The sequence below is a fragment of the Schistocerca cancellata genome, chromosome 5 (assembly GCF_023864275.1).
Source record: "Schistocerca cancellata isolate TAMUIC-IGC-003103 chromosome 5, iqSchCanc2.1, whole genome shotgun sequence".
Taxonomy (NCBI): Eukaryota; Metazoa; Arthropoda; class Insecta; order Orthoptera; family Acrididae; genus Schistocerca; species Schistocerca cancellata.
The window spans coordinates 502,384,774-502,402,898 of record NC_064630.1 but is presented as its reverse complement, the minus strand read 5'-3'; the positions used below and the strand labels follow the sequence as shown (position 1 = coordinate 502,402,898).

Below are 18,125 nucleotides of genomic sequence, written 5' to 3'. Positions count from 1 at the left end.
ATTTACATCTAATAAGTGACAAGACATTAATTCTTATTCACATCCTTTACATTATGATACACAACATTAACATCACTACAGTAAAACTAAATTAATTAGAATAAGCATTGATGGTGATATTGTGTGTTATTCTGCAAATATTAACAAATACAATAGCGCAAGTCTATGAGGGATTCTTACTACAAGCTAGTACAGAAATGAGATGGTGTTAAGTTAACATATAGGACAGGGAAAACTTAAAGGGCAAACAACTGTGCATACATATGTAATGAATCAGAAACTTTTGTGCCACATCAGGACTCAAACTAGGAATTCCTGCCTGTTGTTAGCAATCACCTTCACTGTCAGGCTGTATGAGCATGCCTCTAGCTTTGACTCAAAACTTTCACTGTCATTTATGTTTCATGGCATTGCAGTCATCCCTACTGTGAAAGTTCATTATTTATTATCAACAACATGACGTTACAGTACAAACAAGAAAATGTTCTCTCAGGGTTAATATTGATACCCAATGTCGTCAGCAGAATTTCCTACAACAGAAGGAAATGACATCTTAAAATGGCATCACCTTTACCCTATAAAGAATATCAAAATAACATCACACCCCTTACCCCAGTACTGCATGCCAAAATTGAGTTATGAGATGCCACCTACCTTTAAAAAAAGGTGATGGAAGTGCATGAATGACCAAGAGGATTACTAAAGGACCTAGCAAAGATAACAGGGTCTAATGATCAAACCAAAATTCATAATAGATGATGCTAACGAAAATAATTTGGTAAATTATCCACACAGTTGAGAAGTAAAAGAAAGAAAGAGTTTCACCCAAACATTTCAGAACATCGATCTCTCTTTGATCAAGAAAATATATAAATACAAACACATCAAACAATCATACAATGCAGGCCATCATGGCCTGCATTTGCATACTTGGTGATTTTTGTTTTATTGGCATTATGCCATGGTCCAAAATATATCACCACTAACATTTATAGGAACTACCAAATGAAGCATTAACACCTGCCTTAAGGAACATGAGTAATTTTCCTATGGGCAACACAGATAGACTGGTAGCAGAAGATCATTCACTAGGATCAGAGAACGATCAGATTCATTTCTTCGATACTACGATTTTATCAAGATCCTATCATTACTATCCCAGAGCAGTCACAGAAAAAACACCTTTATCAGAAGACACGAAGGATTGAAAGTAGACATGTTGTGGACTTTAGTGTTAAATAAAGCAAACAATGCTAAATCTTCCCAACAATAAGCCACATAACATACATCAATGTGACTCCACAATCTTAGTCAGCGGGTTGATGACATCATGATCCAAACGTTGCATGGATGGATATAAACAGTTCAGCCTACTGCTGAGTCAGTTTAAGACTGTAACTGCTTTCTAAGTCATTATAGTCTCTGATGATGTCTCCAACACTGGCAGACAAAACATCAGGCAGAGAAATTTGCTGTGGACAATGGCCTTATGCCCATCAAAAAATCACCAACGACACATAGAACAATATTTACTATGCAATATTTAGTGCCTTCTTACTTTGTGTTTTGATTTATCTCTATTTAACAAGTAACTTAAGAAACTGTATATATCACCTTCAATAGAGCTGGCTTTTTCACCATTAAAAAGCTTTTTAATTAAGTTTGTTTCATCTATTTATGTACAGTGTAGGCTTTTTCTTTGTCTCGGTATAATAAAGTATAAATAACTTGTTTGCTTTCAACCATTTGTCCTCTTTTGTAGAAAAACACCCAAACATCCAAGTATTCATGTGACCTTCTCAATGTGTCACAAAATCCACGACTATAACACAAGTTAGGCAAGTGGGAATAGCTTCAATGTTAGCAGATGACACAATGTCCAGTGTAAATTGAACTTTATGTAACAATGTTTTCCAATTTCTTTGTCACAAATTATGCATGCAACTTTACCCAATACCTTAAATTGTTTGTAATAACAAAATACAGATACTTAGTGGAAACACAAAAGCGGCAAATTCATAGAGCATTACAGGTAAATCATCAGCATTATCACTAATATCTTGCAGCTAAGACAATTACTCCTGCTGCTGCTGCTGCTGCTGCTGCTGCTGCCACCACCACCACCACACCTTTTCTTCCAGTGGTTATTTACTCTTCAAATTCAGTTGCTGAGAGTCAACATTCTATACATGATCTTTTCTGACGGTGTGGAGTCAGTAGTAAAATCTGCAAAACATATGCAGTTTTTCTATGTTTATCTTACTTCCCTTAGTTTGCTGTTTAAGGATGTTAATTCCTTTCAAATAAATATACCTCACTTTGTATGTTCTCTTACTTTAATTGAGTGTCATTTGTGTACATTCATTTTCACAATATCTATGTTAACCTATCTGCCTTTTAGCTACTTTATAGAGGCTGCAGTTTGCTACATAAAAGACTTCCTCTTGGATCAATGCTGTGGTAAGACTAATAGATCTGAAAACAGAATGCAACTCTTTTATGTATTGGTTAACATGCTTCCCACACAGATACTGACCAAGTATAGTTCCACTACCTGATCAAAAGTATCCAGACACAAATTAGTGAACATTAACATTGGGTATGTCCACCTTTAATTTTAGTGATGGCTGGAACTCAGCTGGAGACACTTTCAATGAGGTCTTTGAATGTCTGGAGGAATGGCAGCCAATCCAGAAAAAGTAGTAATGTTGGAATGAAGTAAGTGTTTCAACTCATCCAAAAGTTGTTGCATTGGGTTCAAGTCAGGACATGAGCAGGCCAGTCTATTTCAGGAATGTTACCGTCCACAAACCATTGCCTCATAGATGCTGCTTTATGACAGGGTGCACTGACATGCTAACACAAACCATCACCATGTCTGAACTATTCGTCTACTGTATGCAGTACACAATGCTGTAAAATGTATCCATATCCTTCCGCACATTTTCGTAAGTGCTATAAAGGGATCACACACTAAACATGAAAGACACCCCAATACTATAACACCACCACCTCCATACTTCACTGTTGGCTCTGCACATTAAGGCAGGTTATGTTCTTCAGACATAGAATGTGTGGCTTATTAGGAGATGCTTGAACAATGCATGCCATTATTTTTAACCCTCTATACACAGCCACTGTGCTAGCTGAAGTCACAAGTGATTCCTTCCGCTGTCATCATGTGACTTTTACAACCGCCATCCACAATGCTTCACAGTCCCTAACCACAATTATACGAGGTCTGCCTGGTATTAGTTTAGCTGTGGTTGTCCCTTCATGTTTCCACTTGATGATCACATCAAAAACAGTCAACTTGGGCTGCTTTAGAAGGGTTGAAATGTCCTTGATGAATTTGTTACTCAGATGCCATCCACTCAATAGTCAACATTGACTGACTGATCCATTCTGCTGTTTCTGCTTCATTACTAACTACACAACACTCCTTGCCTACTTTTATTCTGGTGGGTCTGCCTCTCGTGGAAAATCAAACTTTGGATATCTGTGATAGGAATTTGAAGCCCACTGCTCCTGCCTTAACCACTGCACTATTAGTATGAACTGAAGGAAAAATTCTGATGTTTGGACAGTCAAGCTGGTACTATATCTGTGCATGTAGCTGCTTCTTTCTCCAGGTACTTAAAGTGTATCTGTTAAGATTACTATTAATGTGGACTGTAGCTCCATTATGGAGCATTATTCAGAAACATACTGTTCCATTTCCCTCTGGATCTCCTTACTTATCTTTTCACTTTGCACCAGTCTCTACATGTCTTGCAGCAATAGCTTATATTGATGAAACTGCCAATTCCATTATTTCTGGGTCATTCAAATCACTATTGATTTGCAAGAATATACTGTATCTCTCACTCGCATTTTTAGTACTGAACACCCCCCCCCCCTTTTCTTTTCTCTCTTAATATATATAGGTTCCTCTATTCATGAAAATGGGTGACAAGAAGGAATCAAATATTGTTGTTCCTTGGTAACAGGTGGAAATAAATCTACAATCAAACTTTTCTCAATAATGACATATTTGAGTGACATACTGCTCTCTGACCAGTTTTTATCAAAACCAAACAAAGGAGGTGGTCCAGTTAAGAACTACCACCAGATATAAAATGTTGCTATTATGAACAACTTGATACCACAGCATCTGTCCATTATTGCCTGTTGAATTCTTGTTTATGCAAGCGAAAAGTGTAAAATATTTACTTGGTTTGGCTTCCAAAAATTCATTCTGCAGTATTTAAAGTTTTATAAGAGCTTCTGCTAGTTTGGTCTCTAGTTCAAAGTACTGAATGCATATCATTCGATTATTGGGAGGGGGGAGAGGGAGAAGGATTGCTGTTGTGAGAATGGGCCTTTGCTCAACAACAGACAGTTTTATTTACAGAACAGCTGGTTAATCTAAAGATGTGATTGCTAGGCTTTATAGGTAATAATGTGGAAAGGTGAAAGTGTCACCTGGCATATTATTTACATAAGTTGCTTGTATTTGCCACACATTGGCTGCAGTCTTTCAACTTGCTGCACTAATACAATGCATCAGGTTCAATGATTTAAAAAGTGACTTTTGAAATGAACTGACACAAGTTACACAAAATAGTTGGTTGAACACTGAAGTTGTTTTTGCAAAGTATATAGAATTGCAGTGCAGCTTGTGCCTACTGAATGACTAAAAGCACAAACAGTCTAAGAGGTCTGTCAAGCTTATTTGCAGTATATAGAAAAGAAACAATAAAGATTATGTATTGTAAGATAAATTGTTAATATATTGTATAAATTGTACTGCAAGCTGCAAATGACCATAAGTGTTATATATGTTCTGTTAAACTGTTCATGTCTAAAAATTCAGAAATGCCTGCTTAAATATGTTAATTATTATAACCTTATTTTTTAAAGTAATTTGACATGTCTCCTGTACAAAAATCTTTGATTTGTAACTGTACACTATGAGATGAATAAACTACATTCTACATATAGAAAGCAAAGAGACAAGCAAGTACAAAGATGTAGATGTGTGAAGTAGTTTGAAATTCTGCAGTATGGAAATGGGACGTAAATTCTTTACACCATTCAAAAACATGACTGAGATGCAACAATTTACAGGTAAACCAAAGCAACCTCCATGACAATCTAGAATAAAGTAAACAGAGTTGAATGTCATCAAAGACAAAAATTATGAGATTCAAAGCCTAATAAAAGAATATCTTTGAATCAGAAAAACAATGATATCACTGAAACTGTGAATATTAGAAAGAATATTACTCATATTCACAACACACTTTTAAATTTATATACACTGTGCAATCACAGGATTCTGAAATTACCCACTGAAAAATAAATAAATATTTATTGGTGACAAGTGCATGCAGCCGCTAAGAAGTCCAAATGAACACTGACATGTAGAAACATTGTCAATCATCATAAGTGAAGAAATATATGGTTCAAGCATTTTCAATTGTATTCCCCTAATAGGGATTCATGGCCTAATTCTTGTCTCTTTGGGTTCAACAGCAAACAATAAATGTGAAAACAGTCGTTCTGTGTGATGTAGCATGATCTCACACTCCAATAAGACTAGCTGGCCCAGTATCCACTGATTTTCCTGTATCCCCAGTTCGCATTTCTGTTCCTTCTTTGACCTAGCAAGGGAATGTTTACCTGGAAAGTGACCAAATACATGGTAAATTCAATAACCATTCACAACCTTTCTGATTAAAGTATTTTAACTCTTAGCATGTTTGTTTTTATGGGTGAATTCTTAAAAATACTGTCTGAAAGACTATGCTGCAGTAGGCTTGTTGTACAGTATGTGGCTAAGAATGGCATGTTACTAGAATGGAGTATGATGAATGGAAAACCATAAAAATGCAGCCACAAAGGAAACAAAAAGGGAATCTAAAATGCGAGACAGACACACAGTTCAAAATGAGGAAGCAAGAATGGCTACAGGTGGAATTCAGAGTTGTAGAATCATGCATGGCTATAGGAAATATAAGCACCACATATAGGAAAATTAAAGAAATCTTTGGACAAAACATAACAAGTTAGGTAAACATTAATAACTCAGATGGTAAAACAGCATTTAACAATGATGGGAAGGCTGAAAAATGGAAGGCTGGTGCAATACTATTTAATGCAGAACTGGCCACAGTGCAACAAACAGCACACTAGCCAGATGTGTGGACCAAGGCCCAGTCTGTCTTGGCTGTGGTCCGTCCTTCTTGGAAGTAGCAAGTACCGTGCAATATTTCATTTAGTACTGCAGTGTGACAGTTTTTAGGGTCGCATAACTCCCTTCAGCTTGGTAGAACTGTGTTGTCAGTGCCATTTACACTTCACTATTTGTTCGGGGTATGAAGGACCTTCATAGGTCCACGGCCTTATTGTACAAAAACAGGCAGTCTAGTGATCTATCATCACAAGTCTTTAAGAATGAATGGCAATGATAGAAGAGATGGATTAGAATTTTCAGTATCTATTATGCAGTACCATTATGCAGTTGCATAATAGACAGGTGCTGCAAACTTGCTGTGAAACAAAATTACAATACTATGAGGAAAGAATTTGAAGATTTAGTTGACAATGAAAGAGCTTAAACTTACAATGATTGGCATATGAGATTAATTGTTCTGTAAATCAAGCAGACTTTGTGCTACATTTACAAGTAAGTGGCTCACAATAAATTAGTGGTACCAAGAGTAAAATTTCAGAAATTGCAGACATTATTCCATTGTCAGTTGCCACATATTTTGGCGGAAGTGAACAAAGGATTTAGAGACTTGGTATATTACTGTAAAGTATGTTAGTTAAGTCAAGGAGCCTGCCTGGAATGATTTTTCGACTTTAAACCCCACGTTGCTGAATTTATGAAGAGAAAAGGAGAGCATGAATGAAAATTAGAAGATTCAGAATGGATTGTAGACCTCTCATCTTAAGTGACTGCACTCCATCCACAGTAAGACAATGCATTTGATGGGGATGTATTAAAAATAATAAAATATTTGCATTGTAGAATGGGCAAATTGTGACACACAAAGTCCAGTCCCCTAAGTTCACTGGGATTAAAGAAAATATAAGGTTTGAAGAATTCATTGTGGCCTTAGAAGGATAGTTTTCTAAATGTTTTAGGACAGTGTTAATCTTATGTCTATTTTTGAAACTGTTTGCCATTTCAGTTGAGAGTACCCCGGTATATGTGCAAATGTAACTGACGGATCTGCAATGTGATTCCCATTTTAAAGACAAATCCTTTCACATTAAAACTGTCTAAGATGTCTGTATTGCTTTCCTCAGGTAGAGTTCCCGCATCTCTAAAATGAGATTGCGTAAGTGCCACAATATTAATTAAAGACCTTTTTTCAATTATGAAACTAAATAAGTCATTATGTGCCAACCTGAGTGCAAAAATTTGTGAAATTGTCTGTGGCTGTCCATATGCCAATCGTCTGTGTCTTCAGTGCACAACTAATAATTAAATAATAGTGAAAATTTGTTTCATTTGTGATCTATGTTTTCAAAATGAAACCAAGTCGTATGCAGTGTGACTGTATTGCTACCTAAATATGGCACATTTGAAGATTCCCCACTTTCCCCCCTCCTGCTCACACAGCAGCATGGGGCAGCGGGGGAAGTGTGCAGCCAGACTGAGTGCTAAGGCATGCAAGCTAGGGCACAGCTTGCGAGCTGAATTCTGGGCCATCCCTGACTCAAAGGAAAGAAAGTTAGAGACTATGTCAAGAAAGGGGAACAAGAACTGAATGAGAATGGCATGGGTATGTGATAATTCAAGAATAATTCAACAGAGCACTGTAAGACCTACAAAAGAACAAGGCACTGGTAGCAGATAATATTCTTCCTGGGAAGGATTAACTACAAAAAATTGTTCCACAACGCACATATTAATATAAACCACAGCGTCAAAGTACTAATGCAAATTATCTACAGAAGGATGGAAACACTACATGAAGCTGACCTTCGGAAAGATCAGTTCTGATTGTGGAGAAACATAGGACTATGCAAAGTAATTACAGACCCTGTGACATATTTTAGAAAATTGTTGTTCATTGTTTATTAGTCCAGTTCATTATTCATTTTTAAAATGTATTACAATGTAGTATTAATGAAGGAAATATATATAATAGGGTCACAACAATTGTTTTGTCAGTACATACATAAAAGCAGCCTACATGAAAAATGACTGAATACACCTGTATATTTTTACTTTTATTTTATTATAATACATGGAAACAATTTAATAAACCCTGGGTGTCTTTCTTAACAGATATCTGGTATTTTCTTTTTTCAGTGTGTACCTGGAGTGATCCCAAACAAATATTGCACATCATGTCATTCATGTGACATCCAATGTCAGCAGAAAGCGTTGGTTTTAAAGCAAAATTTTGCATGACTATTCGATAGAGCAGTCTCAGATTAGTCTAGTGTGATCTTCACTTGAGCAATATTTATTAATGGGGACAGTGAAACATGAAGAACTTGCCCCATCTCATGTATCACCCTGGCCTGTGCTATTTCCTACTGTCTTGCAGCAGCAATGTGTGTGTGTGTGTGTGTGTGTGTGTGTGTGTGTGTGTGCCCAAATTGAAAATTGCAGGTTAATGCAAACTGGCATCAACACAGCCATGCACAGAGCTGAAATTATATTGTGACACTCTTCTTCTGGAAGATTTTTTTTCATACAAATTGACAATTTATTATAAATCGAGCTCCCAATATGTCCCAACTACTGTGACCTTCGCTAAGTCTGACGTATTAGGTGGAGGTTAAGCCTACGACTTATTAGGTGGAGGTTGCTACGAGTTCAAGTATGATGGCAATGAGTATTATTGTTCAGTTGGAAGGGATGCAGAGTCATTTTTACGAAAGTGACTGTCTCAAGAATATAGTAAATGGAACAGGTAAAATATTTAATGTCCTGAATATTGATATTCTAATAGTGTGAGTTGGTCCTTTTCCCACTGTCCTTAAGATTCTTTTCTGCACCATAAAAATTATTGTGTGTGATGAGCCCCAGAAAGTTACATCACAATTACTATAGTTCGTACAGAAATGAGACTGGAGTTTTTGCTTCCATGACACAGGAGAATAGGGCTTCACCTGTAAATTAATTTATTTTGGAACAGGAAGGCTATATTCGTTCTATTTTTGCACGCAGCTGTGTTTGTTGTTCACTTTATTTTCTATTGATTTTGAGGCATTTCGTAGTTTCATCCTTACGCAGCTAGGCATAGCTATAGAATTTAATTCATTTCAATAACTATCCCTAAGTGCTCAAGGATGATGACATAAAAGGCTTTGAAATCAACTGCAAATAAAATAAACAACAAGCACAGATGACTGCACAATTAGCAGGAAAATAGTCAGTGTGTCCCATAACAAAATCAGTTACAAGAGTCGAGGAAAATGAACATTAGTTAGTGGTTGAGAAGTGAATGACATAGGTTTGCAACTTATTCCACCATGTTATTCAGTCTTTAAAATGGTCAAGTAGTGAAAGAAACCAAGGAGAAATTTGAATTGGAATTAAAAGTTCTTACACAAAAGATAAAAACTTTTTGACTTTGCTACTGATTTTGTACATCTATTACAGGATGAAAGATACAAAGATATACAAATATATAGAGCAACAATTAAAAACATTTTCCAGGGACTCCCCATACCTAAAACATCACTCATTAAGGAAGAGTTGTATATGTAATCTCCAGTGGTGGAGCTGACACAGGCTCAAGTCATGAGATAAACCTTTCCTGTACGTCAAAACAAATGTCTATGAAATATTTCTGATGTACAAAGTATTCATACAGCTGTTACCAGTTGGGTCAGGTGATCAAGCATAGAATGATAACCTTTAGTTTACTCATTCTGAGCTGCAAAGAAGGCCATCTGTGGTAATAGATTAGAGAAGATAAACTTCCTTGCCAATATCACTAATAACACCCTTCATTCTCAATGAGTGGTTGCAATAATCAATGTTAACATCTTCATATCTCAATAGGCAGGTTGTTGCACATTTCTTAAAATAGCAAAGGAGTATTCTTTCTCATGACTTGACAGATACATGACAGACTTGAAAACTGATGCACTGGCATGTCAAAATTAAAACAACTATAGACACAGTTATATCACCACATACACCTGTCTTATGCCACACACAACAGAGCACATCATTGCTGCCAGGGTGCAGTGTCAAGCTCTGAAGATGATAACATTGATTACTGAAACCAGTTACTGAGAATAAATGCTATTATTAACAATATTGGCAGAGAAGTTTATCTCCTCTAATACAGAATTATAATTTTCGAACCCACAAGGGAAGTGATCAAAAAATGCACTGCTTCTTGAACCCACACCAGCAGCTTTTAATCATTCACTCAACAGTTTTTCAGTGCATCCATAGCATCAAAACTATGTAAAAACTTGGAATAAGGGATAACTGGTTTCTATGAGAATAAGTATCATCCTTCCATCAAGATCATGTTAATGAGTTCCAAGATTTACTACGTTGATGATACTGTTGCTGCAGTACACCACAGTAAATACTCAGGACTGGAGTCTGTGGTTTACAATTAAGTTCGGAAAATGCCGAGGACACAGAGATAGTTGCACTTTCAATTCAAACCAAAAGACTGCAGAAATGTTAACAAGCAACAGTTCACAGAAATTCAAGTGTCTATAAAAAGATCAACGCACAAAGCATACAACAACATCCACCATCACACATCAGTGAACGATCTTGCTGACAACCTGAGAAAATTGCTAAGTGGATCAAAGGGTTCCTCATCAGCCAGTTCCTGTGCCAACAGAGGACAGAAAAGCAAAAGCTGAAGTTTTAAGTTCCACATTTAAAAAACCATACATGCAGGAGGAACATTCCGAAATACCAGCGTTTGACACTCACACTCTCCCACATGGAGAACACAGAAAAAGGGATCCCTGGCATTCAGAAGCAACTGAAACAGTTGAAGCAAATAAATCACCAGGTCCAGAAGGAATCCCAAATTGGTTTTACAGAGAATAATCTCTGGCTTTGGCACCTTACTTTGCATGCACTCATCACAAATCCCTCACCCAGCGCAAAATCCCAAGCATCTGGAAAAAATGCAGAGGTGACTCCCATATAAAAGAAGGGAATAAGAATGAATCCAGAAAATTACAGACTAATACCCTTAAGGGTAGCCTGGTGCAGAATTCTTGAGCATACTCTAAGTCTGAACATAATAAATTTCCTGGAGACAGAGAAGCTTCTGTCCACAAATCAGCAGAGATTTAGAAATTATCACTTGTGTGAAACTAGGTTTGCCCTTTTCTTACACAATGTCCTGCAAACAGCAGATGAAGGGCAACAGGGAGAATCCATACTCTTAGATTTCTGGAAAGCATTTGACAAGGTATCCCACTGCAGACAGAATAGGTTCTGAGATAAACGAGTGTCTCACAGACATTTTAAGTACTGGAACACAGTATGTTGTCTTGGCTGCTAGATTTATTTCCACATGAGTGTTGTAGAAATGCTGCATGAACTTAAATGGGAATCACTGGAGGGAAGATGATGATCTTCCAGCTTTTATGACTTATTACAGAATGACTCTACTGCCACCAAAGTATATCTCGCATAAGGGGGCTCGTAAGGAGGCATATAAACATATTGGGAGGACTGCGAAGGATTGTGGGTACAATATTCCTAATTTCTGGCCACTATGATAAGTGGGCAAAGGATGTGGTTCAGTTGTTCCAGTTCAGGATGATAGTGGAGGATGAAAGGTGTGTTCCTTTATAACTATTTCATAGAGATAGTCGGAGGATTAGAGGCACATATGGGAAATCTGTCTGCGGACTAGGTTGGGAAGGCAATGCCTGTCTGTAAAGACTTTAGTAAGACTTTCAACATACTGGGTCAGGAACTGCTCATCATCCACAGCTGGCCAGACTACAGAAGTGAATTTTGGATGTGGGAGGAATGGCAGCTATCAAAATACAGGTTAGTGGACTTTATATGGGCAGAGGTTTGGAGGGGGGCAATGGAGATGGAGATGATGATGATGATGATGATGATGATGATGATGATGATTTGAGGTGAGGGGCACTCGACATCACAGTCATCAGCGCTCTAACGGACAGTCAGCATGCTAATCTCAAGGGTGGGGACAAAGGCTGTCCCCATACGCAGAGTAGTTTATAATGTATTAAAGTCTGCCTCCCTTCCCCACTAATTTAGGGATGAGGCCTGACAGATCACAAAATTTCACCACTCTTGTAACACTGGAAACAGTATCTGTGAGGATGGTGGGCAGATCTCCTTAGAGACTGAGGACTGCCCTAGTGTCAGTATATAGGACGTACATTGCCACAATAAGGTGAACTGAAAGTGGCACATCACAAACTTCACAGAGTGGTGGATCCTCTCACCAGAGGAGGAAGCCATGTCTTCGAGGGCATGTCCAATGTGCAGTCCGGCAAACAGAACCTCCTTCCAGTGGCAAGGCTGATGAAGTCCGCCATGCCTTTGTGGTCAATCTGGGCGACTGCAGTTTGTTTTCAGTCACCTGCAACCATTCAGTCTCCCACTGACGCATGATGCATCTGTCAGAAAATGAGATGATGGCATGCAACGGGATTGGACACTGATGGACAGCACCATCTCGACACGTGTCTTGGTGGCATTGTCGGCCATGTTGTTGCCTTGTATCCAGATGTGGCCAAGTAGTCAGCAAAAGATCACCTCCTTGGCATGGTGTTGGAGCCGCTGTAAGGATTTTTGGATGAGCTGAATCAGATGGTCTACTGGATACATTTCGTGAAGTGTTTGCAGTGCACTAAGTGAGTCAGAACAGACAAGAAACATGTCTCTGAATCCTCTCCAGTGACATGAGAATTCCATACAATTCTGCATCATAAATTGTTCCAGAACACGCACTTTTAAAACCCTATCAGGTAAAACAGCAGAACAACTGAGGACATTCTCTTGCTGGGATCCATCTGCATAAACAATAATAAAACTGTGGCACATACTTAAAATGGATGAAAACGAAGTTGTAAAAACATAATCTGGAGTACAAGTTTTCTTGTACTGTGTCAATCTTAAAATCACTTTGGGGCTCTGATGACAACAGGTGGCAAAGTGTTCCATCCCTGGCTGTGTATTCTTATGCCTGATAATCCAGATTCTTGAGACAGTCTGTAGCATGTATCCCAAATGGCTTGTTCGCATGGGTCTGATTCCTGAACAACCAATCAAAGGTGGGTCGGACCACTGAACTAAATGTCAATGACTGATGTGATGCTGAGATTTTCAGTACCTGGTGAGCCGAAAGGATGTCGCCGAATCCAGAGTGGTGGTTCACCAGCCTCTGCACACAGACTCAGAACTGGGCTGGTCCGAAAAGCTCCAGTTGATATCCGAATGCCCTCATGGTGGACAGCATCTAAAATCTTGAGGTAGGAAGGATGGGTTGATCCACAGACCACGCTGCCATAATATAAATGTGATCGAAGAAATGCCCTATAAAAATGCAGGAGATGGGACCTGTCAGATCCCCATGTTTTTCTGCTATGGCACTTCAAAATATTCAATGACTGGAAGCTATTTGTTCATAGGTCTTTCAGGTGTGGGAGCCAAGTTAATTTCAAGTCAAATATAAACCCAAATGTGCACAGTTTCTTGAAAACATAAGATATTGTCCCCCAAGCACTGGTTGGTTAACCCTCTATTGCACGACTTTTTTTTTTTTTTTTTTAGGAAACCAGTTTTAATGGAAAACATATCTGGGGGTAGGGTCTGACACGCAAAATACTGTGTAATAGGTTGAACATAGAAATTTTGATGTAATTTTAATTTATTCAATATTTTAGTTTTGTTGCCATAAGGCAACACCATGCATATGTCAACACACTTCCCAGAAGACTCAAAACACTTTTATTTACATACATGTATAAGATGACTTAGGAGAGATACACAAATATGCTTCTACACACATTTATGAATAGTTTTAGATGAAAAATTATTACTCTTCTGTTTTCAAAAACATATTTTGTCATATTATTCAACAAATCAATACTTCATTTCATCACTCAGTGTGAAACTTCAAAAAACAGTTTATATTTGCAGTGAAACATAAATGCACTTTGCATTTCAAACACTTCACTCTCACAATTCCATTTCATGATGGAACTTTGCACCTTCCTTTGATATTCATAATAAGCAAATGCCCTATGCCATCTAGCCGCATATCTTTTTCAGGCAGTGCAGCAGTCGGCCCTTCCTTCCTTCCTTTGCCGTGTAGGCTCTCTCAGTGGAATTACTCCTAGGTCTTCCTTCCTTTCTTGCCCCACTTTTTCCCTGGAACAACAAACATCTACCTATGGCCTTCTTGAACTCTGCCAAAGCAAGTGAACTTTTCCAGTGCATTCCACTTGATAGTGCATCTCTTCTGTAAAGAAACCAAGCATTCACAACCATCAGATCTAGAATATGAAAAATATTCTGCGATACCATTTTTTGGAATGTATCTGGATCCTAAACAATGCTACAACTGCATCCATAAGATCTACACATCCCATGAACTGATTATACTCTACTACTGCCCTGGGGCAAGGCACCTTGATGGATTTCTTTGACTTCTTGTCAAATCTTTCTACTTCAGTCACTGGATTTGCTTCCACAAAATTGCTGAGTAATGTCACAAATCTGTTGTCATATCACTTTACAGCAGGGTACTGCATATTTCCCATGGAACATTGTCTTTCATCTGTTGTACCTCTTCCAGATCTCTTCATTTTCTTGTCAGAGTTGAATACACATCCCTTTAAACCAGGGCTTCCCAACGTATGATCTGAGGACCCCTTAGGTGTCTGCCGGCTCTTTCTAGGGGGTCCGCGGCCACCTTCCACCAAATCGTGTAAAATAATGAGTAAAATTATTGAATAAAGATGTGAAAATCAAATTCATCACTTTTTTGTGTGAAAAACATGTGTACCTTGTAACTAGATTTTCGCACAAATTCTGTTCCAAAAAAAAATCTCTCTTCCGTAATTTTCTATGAATATCTCGTTTCTTTCGCTCAATGGAAATTTTATTGGATGGCGTTTGATGTCATGTAACAAATAAGAAGCACAAGATTAGCTACAATTATTTATGAATATTTCCACAATGCCTATCTTACATAAATTTTTATTCCTTTAAGTTTTTTTTTAATTCGGGTCCCTGTTCGGGCGCCAATTATAACGATATGTTTACGTAATGTGTATACATAAACGTACAGTTATAAATGTCCCCGTTCGTAGTCACTAATTATAACAATATGTTACTTTTGTGCTGTAACATATAGCTATAATCAGCGGTGGAAACATATTTGCGAACGCCAACTGTGTGCGGCTGTTTCTTGTTGGATCGTCTGATCAGTCGGAAGTTGCATTGCAGAGGAGAGTAAATGCCTATTCAAAATATAATTATTTTGGATAGCTCAACATGAATTTCCTAAGGGACCGTAGTTTATCAAGCATTTACCAGTAGAATATGGCGTGGAGAAAATATTTCGCCGCATGCAACTTCCGTCCGAACTCGACGAAAGAATTCGTGACTGTGAACTCTCTATTTGGCAGAAACATATAGAAAATTATATAATTTCATGAAGAAGTGAGACATAGATTCTATAGTAAATGAATAGTCCATACACCAGTTCCATCACCTTTTACATTCTCGCAACATTATTTGCTAACTGTAGCTGTTGCCGAGCGACTGCTCGATTAGTGAATGATTTAAAATGATAAGGCAATCACATAATGTTACAAACTTTACTTCAGCTCATATTCCCAAGCAGTCTTTGCGGTTCCTAAGTGAGAACGCATACACAGTTTAGTGACGGAGAATGCGGCTTCTCTGATATACTGTTTCGCAACAATACGGGGGTTATTTGTGCCCCGGCTCAAGACGCTAAATGCGCTGAAACCTTTTACACATGCGCGGAGTGAGCTTTGTCGACCAATCACAGTGCTCGCTGGCACGTATGCGGCCCCAGGCATACAAATGTTAAAATGTTAAACTTGCTTTGTCAGTGCACTACCTATTTCATAAGTTGATTTTTGACCAGTTTATTACTTCTAACATGGATCCGTGGCTGAAGTCGGGATCATTGAAGAATGGTGCGGTTTCTCCATCGCCTTCACAACAAGGGAAGTTTCCAGTTGAAATGAATGAGGAGGGAGGACGACCAAAGGAAGGACAATCACAAGAAGCTCCAAAGACTATTGATACTTCAGGTGGGAGGGGGGGGGGGGGGGGGGGGGGGACAGGGCACTTGCATTAAGAAGCTATCAATTCAGTTCCCATGGGTTTCACTCTGAATTTAAAGATACTATGCTCTTGACTGACTAGGGGTCCGCCATGTATTTTCGACTGTAGAAGGGGTCCACCAGCTGAAAAGGTTGAGAAGCACTGCTTTAGACGATTGGAATGAACAGGGCCTAGGCTGTAGATTCCTCTTTCTGCCAGTTTCACTTGCAGATCTAAACTACAGAATCAGTTGTCAAAAAATATTTTACAATTTTTGTGCTAGCCTTAGCACAACATTACCACTGGCTCTTATGTCAGGAAGATGTTCATTTCGGTTAGTTCTGCCAGTATACAGTTCAAAGTTGTATACTAAACCATTCACATCAGATAGTACAAACATTTTGTAGCCCCATTAGTTTGGTTTTTTTGGATTGTACTGTTTCATTGAATGACACCTTTTGAATGGTATAATCTGCTCATTAAGGCTGAATTTTTTTGGGTTCAGTAACACTTTACACTTACCAACAGAATGGTCAATAAGGCTTCAAATTTTGTACATATGATCATATCCTGGCTCTCCTTTGGGTATTGTTCTCAAATTATCAGCAAAATGTATTTTACTTTTTATTTGTCCAAAGTGTTTTATATGCATTCGATCAGCTACAATGGGAACTATAGTCTCAGGATTCCAGTAATCTCTAGTAGAAGGGAGTCTAATCACAGACATAAAGAACACCATTCCTATCCAAATTTGTAATTCTTGTCTGTCAAGTTTCAGGCCTTTAGCAGCATTTTTTTAAATGGAAAGTCTGCTTGACTCCTCAACAATAACGTCCAACATTGCTTCCAAGAAACACATGAAAATATTCTTTCAGACGACATACGTGAGAATGGATGTCAAGTGTACCAGTCCAATCTGGCACAACTAATACTTTCTGGCATTTCTTCAAACTACACGCATGTTTAGGCCTTTTATTTGGTTTTGGAGCACTATTTTCTTCTGCCGCTACAATGTCATTTTGATGTAACATATTGTTTTCATCATATTCTTCCTCTTCTTTTTCCTTTCCTCCTCTTCTTTTTCTCCTTCACTGTCATTGTCAGTCTCAGAAACAACTATAGCCAAAGTTTCATGAGGAACTCTATGTCCAACACTTTCATCCTCTGAATCATCTGCAAATACTCCTTCACTGTTGGTGTTGCCCATTCGGAATCATCGTTTTCTTCAGGAATATTCCTAATTGCCACTGAATGTCTGCCACCTTAGAAGCATGAAGCCAGCAAAAGTAATAAACAGCATTGTACTGAATCTGCATATGTTGAAAAAGGTTATGTTTACATTGGCAAGATCGTAGTGTTGAAATTATCTTTGCTGTCATTAAGCATCATTTTACATACCTTAAAAATATAATTTCTTTAGGAGTGATCTACGTGGCAAGATAATTCACTTTTTCTGCTGCTGTAGCATGTGTTTACATATAGCGGACCTCCAGCAATGACTATAGACTATCAGAAGTTTCTGCCAACATAATAACGCTAAACACAGTCTAGCTTGTCGAAGCCAGACTCTGTGTTGCCATACGGCAACACCATGCACATACAAGCGGTTTCCTGAACATTATATGTAAATTTATGGTCTGTTAGCATATGGCAACACCATGCAATAGAGGGATATATCTTCAATGAGCACAGTTAAAATTGACACATGTAGTTCTCTTGGGTGACAACCGAAAACCAGTTGTTTTGGCCCAGGTTTCCAGCCTCCTAATGGTCAGCTGTAGGTGCCTTGTCATCGTCATCGTCATCGTCATCGTCATCGTCATCATCATAAGAA

The 18,125-nt window shown here is 38.1% G+C and overlaps 1 protein-coding gene across 2 annotated transcripts in view; it reads right to left on the bottom strand.

The window, feature by feature from the left end:
- Nucleotides 1-18,125, bottom strand: part of LOC126188200 (uncharacterized) — a 318,265-nt gene that overhangs the window by 170,148 nt on the left and 129,992 nt on the right. The window lies entirely within an intron of this gene.